This window comes from Heliconius melpomene, chromosome 13 (genome assembly GCF_056956725.1).
Source record: "Heliconius melpomene rosina isolate 202511_hmr_F chromosome 13, ASM5695672v1, whole genome shotgun sequence".
Classification (NCBI taxonomy): Eukaryota; Metazoa; Arthropoda; class Insecta; order Lepidoptera; family Nymphalidae; genus Heliconius; species Heliconius melpomene.
Window position 1 is genome coordinate 6,330,656 of NC_140401.1, and position 12,611 is coordinate 6,343,266.

General features: G+C 31.8%; 1 protein-coding gene and 1 non-coding gene across 3 annotated transcripts in view; one reads left to right on the forward strand and one right to left on the reverse strand.

The window, feature by feature from the left end:
* dnc (phosphodiesterase dunce) overlaps nucleotides 1-12,611 on the reverse strand; it is a 197,296-nt gene that overhangs the window by 183,544 nt on the left and 1,141 nt on the right. For both annotated transcript variants that reach the window (XM_085196736.1, XM_085196734.1), the window contains exon 2: nucleotides 8,703-9,075. The gene's annotated coding sequence lies outside the window, so the exon portion shown is untranslated. The remainder of the gene's footprint in view (nucleotides 1-8,702; nucleotides 9,076-12,611) is intronic.
* On the forward strand, nucleotides 6,106-6,176 carry TRNAV-GAC (transfer RNA valine (anticodon GAC)). The gene has a single exon. It is a non-coding gene; the product is annotated as a tRNA-Val (tRNA).

Here is a 12,611-nt window from a genome sequence, read left to right on the forward strand (position 1 = left end):
TTTATTATATTAGTATAGATGACATTTTATCTAAATCATTTGAGTTTTTTCTTTTTTATTTTAAGTTTTTATTAACTCCATTCCAGTCATTATTACTGAAACATGTTAAATATTTTTAATACGGCAATAATAAAATTTGTGTAGAAAAAAGTTAAAGTTAAGACACTCTGTTCCGTCGAAACTTCGAGGTATTGCGTGTTGAGTGGTAGAACTCAACGCCGGGCGTTTGACGGCCTCTCTCAAACATTCTTTGTCTCTCCTGATTATTTATTTAGCAGGTAAGTTTACTTGTATACCTATCATATCCATATCCAAATTTTCATTTTTCTTCAATAAATATTCACACCTTAAATTTACTATTGTATTTCTAAGCGTATGTTAGTACTTGAGACATCAAAATTTACATAATTTTCTTTCAGATAGCTTACAGTAATAATGCTAAATTTCCTAAGCTATTAATAAACATACTCGTACGTATCATAAAACTTGGTGCATTGCTCGTGGTTGTATTTAACCCATAATGAGTCTCATGGTACTAACCGCTGTGCTGTAATTAACTTTAAACCTTGTCTAGCATTATTGAAGCTAGCTATCATATTCAACGTGATGTTCGTAGGCTAGCCGCAAGGGCACAAGCGGGCGACTGTACGCGACAGGTTGAGGGTTCGATTCCCACTCGAGGAAATGAAAGAATCATGTAATATTTTTATTTCCTCGCTTTGGTAACGATACAAAGTGCGGCATAGAGTTCTACCACTCAACTCGCAATTCCTCCAGAATTTGGCGGAAAATGGGTAACCCTCTGCCTACACTGATGTATGCAGTGATTTTTTTTTAATTATAAAAATAGATTAAATGAAATGAAATAAAGATCAATTTTGTATTTTTTTACACTTTCGAATGGTACAAAAAACAAAAGTGGGTTTAGCCGGTTTACACTCTAAGCCGAAGATATGATAAAAGATTTCTGTTTTTATCACATATTGGCAAAAAATTAAAACAATTTAAAATAAACAACAAAAATATATTTTTAAACCAATTTCGCAATCGCCAGTGCTACTGCTAGAAAATAACAAATTATATAAGTACAAACAACCAAAAAATAATTAATTAATGCGAAGTAGAGCAACTTGAAGCCTATTAGAATATTAATTTAAACAAATTTCTTTGGTTTTCTATCTAGCGTACATTGTTTGAATTCCACTGTCAAAGTATAAACCTATATGGTTCACTGGCGTAATCTACGAAATAGCTGAAACGCTCTCGGCTTTTAGCAAAGTGGATTCTTGTCGTGTAGGCCAGCTATAGTTGCTATCCTTCCATAAAATACTGTTTTAAGAAGATTTTGAGCAAAATTAGAATATAATCGCATATTTCTTTTTAAATGGCATACATGAGTGAGTAGATGAGACGACAACCAGCTATATGTGAGCGAAAGCTAAAGAAGCAATATTATTAGTTTATTTTTTATTAGTTTTCTCTATAAATTATGGTACATATAGAAAAAAACGACAGTTGCATAAAGACAAAATATCCAAATGAAATTATTAATTACAAATAACAAATAGTGGTAAGGCTAATACGATATCTATAACAGGAATCTATACTATAATATAATGAAGCGGAAGAGTTTGTTTGTTTGTTTGTTTGTTTGTTTGTTTGTTTGTTTGTTTGTTTGTTTGTTTGAACGCTAAGATCTCTGGATCTACTGGTCCGATTTTCATTGTTTTTGTTTTGTATGAAAGCTGCATTCTTCAGAAGTGCTATAGGCTATATAACATTACATTACACATATATACTAATATATTTTAAAGTACATTCTAATTTGACATGCAATTTATTCTGCCATATTAATAACAACCGTCGTTGCTACGCGACCGCTACCGCGACGTTTTGATATTCATCCTTATGAAAATAAATATAATAGTCACTTTTAGCATTTTATCTAGATTGAAATTATAGTTTACTGTATAACATTCTAATAAATAATTTAGGAGAAGTCACTGATTCCAAATGACCTAGCCACCTAGCGGGCGGCACAGTATGACCGACGCGAACGGGCAGATGACGTTGACGGTTTTATAAATTTTCATACATTTTCGAACTTTATTTGTTGTTTATAATTAATTTAAAATACACTTTGATTCTCTTCTTATTTTATTTGATATTGCCCGCTAAAATTATCCTACTTAATAGAGAGAAATGTTTAGTTATTTCGTAGAGTCGATGTCTATGTACGCACGTACGGAAAACTTTAGGTACTTTTTCTAATATTAAGAATACCTATCCTTTAGTTACTTTTAGTCCTTTTGTTAGTTCATTTCAATAACTCAGATATTTTTTTCTAATAATGTGTATCTACTTATTATTCTTTTTGATTATTTGAGCTTATATTTTCTTACTAATTCTATTGAGAATTGAAAATAATTTCATGAATATATTTAATAAATATTCTTATAGTTGAAGCAGGCGTAGCCGCGTCCGGGTCCACTAGTTATAGATATCGACAAATCCTAATGTGATTTTAGTAAGGGCATTTAAATAGTATTTTGACATTACAGATAATTAATAATACAGAGAAATTAAAGCATTTCCATGTGAATTGAACGTAATACAGCGACCGCTGTTTCGACAAGGATCGATTCACCGTAAGTCAATATTTGAATACGCCACTCCCGCCTCCCATGCATCACTTAGTGGTCAAATTGCGAAATTATTTGGTTTTTTCTTCAGCATCAATCATTTATATAACGTCTATTATTGATATTTCAAATATCTTACTGGTTTTTGTTAGCTAATATTTTATTAATAAAATAATATTTTGCTGTTACAGATTAAATATATATAAAACCAATCAAAAGCTTATTATCTTTATTATGACATGTTCAAAGTAATTTGAAAACAAATTGAAAAGCTTCCTATGTCATTAAATAAATGTAAACATCCTTAAATCGATATATTCATCCATGAAATCATTGAAATAGGAGAAACTAAACAAATACTATTTAAAAGCGGTAGTATAATATATACTAGTATGAGGATTTATCAGATATTTTTTTATTTTTTAGAAAAAAAATATCTCTAGAGAAACCGTGATTAAAGCACTAATTAAGCTTATTCAATAAATACAAGCAACACTTCAGTATAAGGATTAAGGATTAAATAGAAACTTGGGCAAAAGCTCTTTGGGAATTTGATTTGCCAAACTTTGTAAATAAACATCGAGCTTACCAATAGTGGTGGAGCGAACTTTAACATTTTGAAGTATCTTAATATATTATCAGATCAACGTTCTGTACATACTTCTTAATTTGTGCGTTTTTAATTATATAAATTATTGTTCCTTAACTTTCTTCTTTTATAACATATATATCTTTTAAACTATATTCCATCTAAATCGTTTATACTATACATACTATATCTTTTATACTAGTATTCCAAATTACTACAATAAATTAAACGGTTACAAAACTAAAATATTTATCAATTCATCTTTCATCATACTTTTTCATACTACTGTATTACAAGAAATCTCATAAAATATTTTTTTGTCATATAAAAATTCTTATTTTTAGTCATATCTACAAATAAAGTACCTGGACAAAATATTTAACCTCAATAATTAAATTAGCCCATAATATATTTGATCTAGTCAAACAATTTTACAGTTGACATAATTATTCAATTACCCATTGCGGTTGGATTTCTAATAGAATATCGTCAACAGAGAGATGCTCTAAATGTGATGAACTTTTATTTATCATTACAATTTTATATTTGGCCTCACAAATTAATATATAATTTTCTGCCCTAACAGTAGGTTCCTAGGCCTATTATGCTGTGTGCAGGATACTGCGTGAAGATGATTTATTTATTCATATCGCTTTCTGTCATAACGAGGCAAAGCGCGTCCTTGAACTTGGCCACTTAACACGCAATGCTTGCAGAATTCGGAAGAGAGTGAAGAATGTCTTAATTTACATTAAGACACTTCCGTCTCAATCTTAATATTAAGTTCCCAGGTTCCTTGTGGGCACCCTGATTTGTTCGAGATACAGCGTGAAGCTAAGAAAAAGATATGATCTTTTTTTCATTTTCTCCCCATTGAATCTATGATTAAAAACTTGTGATCATTTTGCTATCAATAAAAAGGTTTTCATTCAAGAAATCTTTACGTAGCTTTGCACGATCCATAACTCTTGATCCAATAAGGTTATTAAATTTTTATGTAAGGTTACTCATAGTTCTGATTTAAAGATATATCTTATGGGGCAGAATAACGGCTTTTTTTATGTTATATTTGACGTGAATAGAAGAGATATAGAATTTTCCTTTATTTTATTCATACCCAAAATGTAATAGTCCCTTTTTTGTTTACAAAACCGTATCCTTACCTAAATTAAATTAAATCACCGTCTGCCAAGACCATGTATGTATCTTGAGATTGCGTGAAGATATCCAGATGAAATTAATACCAAATATTCAGGTCTACGGTCTTTTAGAATATAGAATAAAACAAACTTCTAAGTCAACGCAATCAAATGATAAGATCATTTATTCATCGTTTTTGCTGCATTTTGCACAAAATTCGCCGAGTAATCAAAATGTATCGGGTACTTCCTGCGGATCTACATAAATGAAAATAGTACGGTGTAAAAAGTTACAATACAAATAAAGTAAAAATCGGTGTGGAAAAAAGTGAAAATATTTCATAAAACAGACAATCTATATATATAAAAGGACTTATCCTCACTGACTGAGGTAAGACGCACGCACAGCCGTAACCGCTGTGCGTAGGAACGTGGAATTTGGACAGATATTTACTTTCGTAATCTGGACATCCACTAAGAAGGGATTTTGAAAAATTTATACCCTAAAGAGGTGAAATAGGGGGGAAAGTTTGTATGGAAAAAAAAATCGGCACCGATTTTTATAAAATTTGAAATTTAGATTTTTAAAAGTATTTAATTGAACACGTGTTTCATGGTTTTCTAGAATTCTTCCCCTAAGGGTGCAAATAAGGGGTTGAAAGTTTGTATGGAAAAATCTTTAAAACGCCACCGATTATTATAAAATTTTTAATTTAGACTCTTAAAAATATTTAATTGAACATGTGTTTCATGGTTTTCTAGAATTCACCCCCTAACGGTGCAAATAAGGAGTTGAAAGTTTGTATGGAAAAATCTTTAAATCGCCACCGATTTTTATAAAATTTGAAATTTAGACTCTTAAAAATATTTCATTAAACATAAGTTTCGTGGTTTATTTTAATTCATCCCCTAGGGGTGTAAATAAGGGGTTCAAAGTTTATATAGAAAAATCTTTAAATCGCCACAGATTTTTATAAAATTTGAAATTGAGACTCTTAAAAATATTTTATTGAACACGTGTTGCAAGCGAAGCTGCGCGCGTCCGCTAGTTCAAACATATATTTATACTTAGTTTGCTATCATTATAAAATTTGGCAAAAAGTGAGAACTTATAGTATGTACTACAGAGGAAAAATTCCGAAAAATAGATATTACCGATAAAAAATATTTACAAACATATAATTGTAGTTAATTTTATAAAAAAAATTAGTGCATACAAGGCAAGTTTAAGTTTGTCAAGTTTTATAAGTTGAACTTCATCTTTTCTCACTAAAGTGAGAAACTCTTCATCTTATCTTATCTTATCTTATATCTTATAAAACAAAGTCGCTTTTCGTGTCTGTCTGAACTTTCTAACTCTTCTTCTTCTAAACCACCCAACGGATTTTGATGCAGTTTTCTCCATTAGGTCGAGTATTTCTCAGGGAAGGTTTATATACAGTTTATTGTTTGTATATTCTTATGTAAGTTAACATAAATACGATAAATGTGTATAAAGCTGCATCGAGCATCAAGCACACATCAGCTGTATCGAGTCAAGTTTTACTTATCCCTTACTCTCAGCATATAAATAAGTATATTAGTTACGTTGGCCATTTAATGTAGATCAAAACTGTCTTTTACTGTTTTTCATTTTAATAAGTACTTTAGAAGTTGTTACAATATCAAAAAATCCTTGCTGCGAAACGGCTCGCCACTTATACAAGCGCGTCCGCCACGCCCGCCTGCCTTACACGCATCGGTGGTTCAGTGGTAGAATGCTCGCCTGACACGCGGGCGGCCCGGGTTCGATTCCCGGCCGATGCATTCTATTTAATTTTCCCCACAGACAGCCACGTAGTGCTTGCTTTTCATCAGGGACAGAATACCCTCTTCAGCATTAACCACAAGCTCGAAAAAAACCCGCCTGCCTCTATAGCAACGAAGATTTAGATGCGTTTGCACGTACTGGATAATTGGAGTTGAATGTATTATTTCAGCGCGATATATTTGGTTTCATATTTTTTGTAGTAGTTATTAGTAGGTAAGTTTTTGTCTATAATTTCTTGCGTTTAAAAGTAGTCATTTAACTATCTAAAAATAGTCATTTAAATATATTTTAATAAGTACTTGAAAAGATTAGTAGCACAGATTTAAAATTACGGTACCTACTAAAAAATCCTTGCTGTGTAAAACAGTTGGAAAATCCTTATTGAAACTACGAAAATGCGGGTTGCATTAGGGTTTAATTAATTTTCACATTATCTTAAGTGCTTTGCAACTATACATTATTTGAATAATCCAGTAGTTAAAGCGGGCGAAGCCGCAATCGGGTCGCTAGTAAAGTAATAAATCTCTTCCTATCTATGTACGAGTAGCGAGCCCGGCACACGTAACTGCACGGTAAACATAATATAAATATGATTTCTTAATGTTTAGTTATTACGCTTTACAATTAAAACATGTGTACCTACACACAAAATTTCATTCAAGTTCAGACACTAAAATGTGACATTGGCTACCTTTAAAAAAAAATCGTCGACTTTGATGCCCCTTTCCTTTTGATGCCCGGTGTGACCGCACCGCTCGCACCACCCTAGCCACTGATTCAAAATCTCACAATTTACGTCTTGCATATATTTTTAATTAATTTTACTAATCTTATTATTATTTACTGCTAACTTTAGGTGTTTCAATCTCAACGTGTGTGATAGGGTCGCTCGGGTCATCTATACAATAGATTTCGCACCAACCGTCTTAAAGACAACCATCTATCAAACAGGCGGGCCTGATAGCTTTACGTTCAGGACAAAAGCTTCAGATTTATGCTTACATTTTACCTATTTTAAACGCGCATAAAGGTAACAAATATATGGAAATATAATAAACCAGTTTCCAGTACTTACGTTTATTTGAAAAACTGTAGTAGTTTGCGGTATCTCTTATATAAAGAAACCACTTGATAAATTGAATGCATTCTCGTAATCTAAAGCTAACGCTAACATTAAGCACTGATAACATTGAAGCAAATAAATCAATGTTGTTTAAAAAGATCTGCAATAGCTTGTAGCTACGGTTGATTTCAATCTATTTAATTTAATTTAAAAGTCCTTTAATACTTAGTCTGGCCATATATTTTTTTTATAGCGAACTTACTGTTAAGACACTTCGTTCCCTATTTTCCGCCGAATTCTGAAGGCATTGCGCATTGAGTGACGGACCTCAACGCCGTGCTTTATTTTTAATTTAATAGTAGGTTGTTACAATTAAAAATAATCAAAATATTACTTGTTAATTTGGTATCTGTAATTTTTATACGATTGTTCGTTGTATTTTCTTATATTGGTGAAAATATATTGTAAAATATTTTGTGATATTAAAATGGAGTGCGTTAATAAAGAGAACCGAATCGCTGTGATTGCATTACATAAAGTAAGTATGGATGAAGGCAAATACAATTTGTAAAATCCTCCATACGCTTGATATTAGTCAAATGTTTCTCTACCAGTCCATTGATAGATACAATGAAACCTCCTCTGTTTGTGACAGAAGAACGTCTGGCCGTCCACGTAGTGTTCGTATGAAAAAGACAATCAAAACAGTACGGGAAAGAATTGGACGAAATCCTGTCTGAAATCAAAAGATTTTATCTATTGAGATGAAAATAATACGTAGAACCATGTCGAATATTTTAAACGACGAGTTAGGACTTGCAGTCTATTTCTCCAGACGCACTGAGTTGAGTGATCATTTAAAAAGGAATAGGATGGTGAAATCAAAACAAACTACTTTAGCGGTACGCAAAGGGAGGTCACAGAAAAAAAATGTTTGCGGATGAGAAAATTTTTACAATTGAGCAATAATTTAACAAACAAAATGGCCGAATGAATGAATATTTATGCTGAAAGCTCTATAGAAGCCTAATTAGTCAACAGAGATGGGATAATATCCGACTTACCTACCTTTTTTTAATGTATCTAACCTTCGATTTGTCAATTTAAATATATAACGATATCTGGGCAACACTTAACCTTTGAGGGATTGAATTCATAATGAAACACATAAAACAAAGAGCAATCACGTTCTTCCCTATTAGCTGTTAGCATGTGACTTTCATGAGCGTGAGTTGCGACTAATATTTGCTATTGTATTATAATTATTCAAGTTCCCATAATCAGGATTGGGACAAACATATGATCATTGAACATATTGGTAATTTGTATGAAATTTAACTTTTACTTTACTCATTTTAAGCATCTAACGGAAATTATATTACACAAAATATGTGAATTCGATGCTATTTTATATTTGTTTAATAAATAAGTGCTACCATAATATAAAAAGAAAACTTACCGTATTCTTGGTGGGAAAGTTCAGGGCTGCCTTCTCTCAGCGCATAGTCGGCGTCGTCGGGCGCCGCCGCGCGCGCCCCGCACCAGGGCACGCAGCAACGGAAGACCCCCCCTCCGACCACTTTGGAGCCGTGTGCGCCCCACAAGCACAGCACGCGCACAGACAAACACTCACGAGTAATTTTATGATCACCATTCGCGGTCTACATCACTAGTTACATTCACGTAAACAGTCCCATCACTATTTCTGATTTGGTACGTTATATTATAGCATTACTTTATATTATGTAAGTATAGATCAGTCTTCAGATTTATTGGAGATACATGTACTGATATGTCAGTCTGTTTATAATATGAGTTTTCATTGTAGAGTGCTGTTTAGTTTTGGGACAAAAGTAAAATAAAAGTAAAAGTAAAAAAATGTCACTTATTAATATAAAAAACTATTGTAATATAAATATTTTGTTAAAAGAAAATTATTTGCAAAACATTTTATAATTATAGAATTCTTTGTATCTGTGGGGATACTTTACTGAATACAAAAGAATAATTACTATCGACATACTCATCACTACGTATAATAACGGTAATACTAAAGTATGAACGATTAAAGTAACTCCAGTAAGTACAAAATAATGAAACGAGAAGTATACGCAATGAAACATAAAACATTAACCTGATCGCTCAATTAAAGTCCATGAAACATTCATAAATCGTTATATCATTAGAATTAACGGAGATAAATGGACGTAACCTTAGCACCTAAATTAAAAACCGAGAAGCTGATGTCTTTTTTTTTCATTTACTTTCGTGCCATACATTTTATATTTTCATGCATCTTTTGCCGCATGAGGGCAAGTAGTGACATAGTATCACTTCATTCTGCATTCCTATCACGTTTCACTAATTCTGCATATTAGACAATGGTATCCAAAATCTTATATTGCCCACGTAATTTTTGTCTATACCGGAAACCGAACCTACGAGTACTCTATCTATTTAGTAGAAGTAGTCTTAAAAAATTTGATATACTTAAATACTTTCGATTTGAATCGATTAAATTATTATGTATTTGCAATACGATCATTTATATTTACCTATACGTACGTCATTCGGTGCTCAAATACATATATTTACTTGCAATGAATATTTCATGCAATCGATTCCTTCCTTACACATTACGTGAATCAAAATGCAACGTCATAGTGACGAAAAGATGGTCTTCAAGTTCTTGTTGGCGATGCCCTAGTTAGAGCCGTGGGTATTCTTTGCAGAATTATTAATGCCGAGAGTAGTTGCCCTCCAAAGGCATCAAATATTAGTTAGTAGAAGGGAGTATAAAAAGCTATTTTTTTTAGTATCGTTTATTTTCGTGTTAGATACTTGTTTTCTAATAAAAGTATTTCTAAATTCTACTCTTATTATATTAGAATATCCTTTAAATATAACAAAACATTTTTCACACTCAGTTTTTGATAAGTTCTCGATGAAATTTAATATTAATTATATATGAATACTAGCGACCCCCTTGCGGCTTCGCCCGCTTTTACTACTGGATTATTCATATAATGTATGTTTGCAAAGCACTTAAGATAATGTGAAAATTAATGAAACTCTAATGCAACCCGCATTTTCGTAGTTTCAATAAGGATTTTCCAATTGTTTTACTCGGCAAGGATTTTTAGTAGGTACCGTAATTTTAAATCTGTGCTACTAATATTTTCAAGTACTTATTAAAATAAATTTAAATGACTATTTTTAGATAGTTAAATGACTATTTTTAAACGGAAGAAATTATAAACAAAAGCCTACCTACTAATAACTACTACAAAAAATATGAAACCAAATATATCGCGCTGAAATAATACATTCAACTCCAATTATGAAAGACGTGCAAACGCATCTAAATCTTCGTTGTTATGCCTCTATAACGGGCGGGTTTTTTTTTCGAGCTTGTGGTTAATGCTGAAGAGGGTATTCTGTCCCTGATGCACTACGTGGCTGCCTGTGAGGAAAATTAAATAGAATGCATTGGCCGGGAATCGAACCCGGGCCGCCCGCGTGGCAGTCGAGCATTCTACCACTGAACCACCGATGACTGCACCGATGACTGCATGACGCGCTTGTATAAGCAAAACGTCGCGGGGCGCGTTTCGCAGCAAGGATGTTTTGATATTGTAACAACTTCTAAAGTACTTATTAAAATGAAAAAACAGTAAAAGGCAGTTTTGATCTACATTAAATGGCCAACGTAACTAATATAATTATTTATATGCTGAGAGTAAAGGATAAGTAAAACTTGAGTCGACACAGCTGATGAGTCAACGGCGTGATGTGTCAACAATTAAATGCGTTTTTCTGTAAAACTATTCGCAATTTCGAAATACTGTAAAGAACAAATTTGATCTTCGTTTAACGTAGAAAATTAATAAAGTATTTTAAAGGATAAGGATTAATACCATTATGGAAAAATATCCCTCACAATAAAAAATATATTGAAATTATTATTTTTAGACAGAAATATGATCACTACACCTTATCCTTAAAAGATAAAAATATGCTCTCGCGGACTTTTTTGTAGATCTTATTATGAGGAACAATACTCCAGTACATTATTTTCATGTAGTACTTACCATTAAAGCAGCGCATGCGCGAAAGTGTCTCAACGGGTAGGACTTTAGACACATTTATCGTATTTATGTTAATTTACATAAGAATGTACAAATAATAAACTATATATAAACCTTCCCTGAGAAATACTCGACCTAATGGTGAAAACCGCATAAAAATCCGTTGGGTGGTTTAGAAGAAGAAGAGTTAGAAAGTTCAGACAGACACGAAAAGCGACTTTGTTTTATAAGATATAGGATAATTAAATAAAATTAAAAGTTATTCAATTTATGACAATTCTAGATACCTACTTGAAATATTGTAGGTAGGAATTTAAAAATAATTCTGTTAGTATTTAGGTAGGTACTATCGATATATTTACTGTCTCATAACATTTATATTTATACTTCGAAGTTCGTATTCATATTATTTTAGGAATTCTCTTCTCGGTAAATTTAACTTATTGGTGAAGTTGATAGTGAGTGATATATAGAGATTTTGAATTACATTTGTGACGATAGTACATATGCAAAAAACAACGATATTCTCTTTCTACCCGATTAAATGCAGTTAATATATAAAAGTGAAAACTTTCTTAAATAAAAGGTTATATATATGGGAAAATTGCTTCACATAGACAGACATACTGACATACTGTAATGACAATAGCTATAAATAGCGTGTTTGATGTTTAGTATTTTCCACTGTAGTATAATAATAAAGGCACAATAATAAATGTATGTATATTATAATATCAAAAGCGAAAATAACATTGACATGAAAAAGACAATGTTATATCTGAGCACTGTGTAAATCATATAACTGTGAATGTAAAATGAACGTAAAAAATAAGATCAGAGACAGAGTTTTATTAATTTTATTGTAACGCACATATGCACGTCTTGATATCATATGTTTTACTTTATTTTACTCGAGCTATAAAATTTTACATGTTTTTTTTAAGATTTTAATTTAACGTCGCTATTGCCTTTCTACTATTCGATTGTCCCTAGTTTTAGGATTTTTCTATTTTTCTTAAAAATCGCGACCCTCTCGACAATAAAATTTTGAACTTTAACCTTCGTATTGTATTGTTAATATGAACTATACTCTAGTCTTTTCACGCAATAAGCAATATACATTAAGCCAATTGGACAACCAAATACGCACTAAATTATGATCAAACCCGACCTTGATAATAGCTGAATATATATCTACAATAGGCGATGAAATATACGCTAATGCCATTTTATTCTGTTATTGCGAGTGCCATGTATGGAGGAACTATGATCGAGCCATA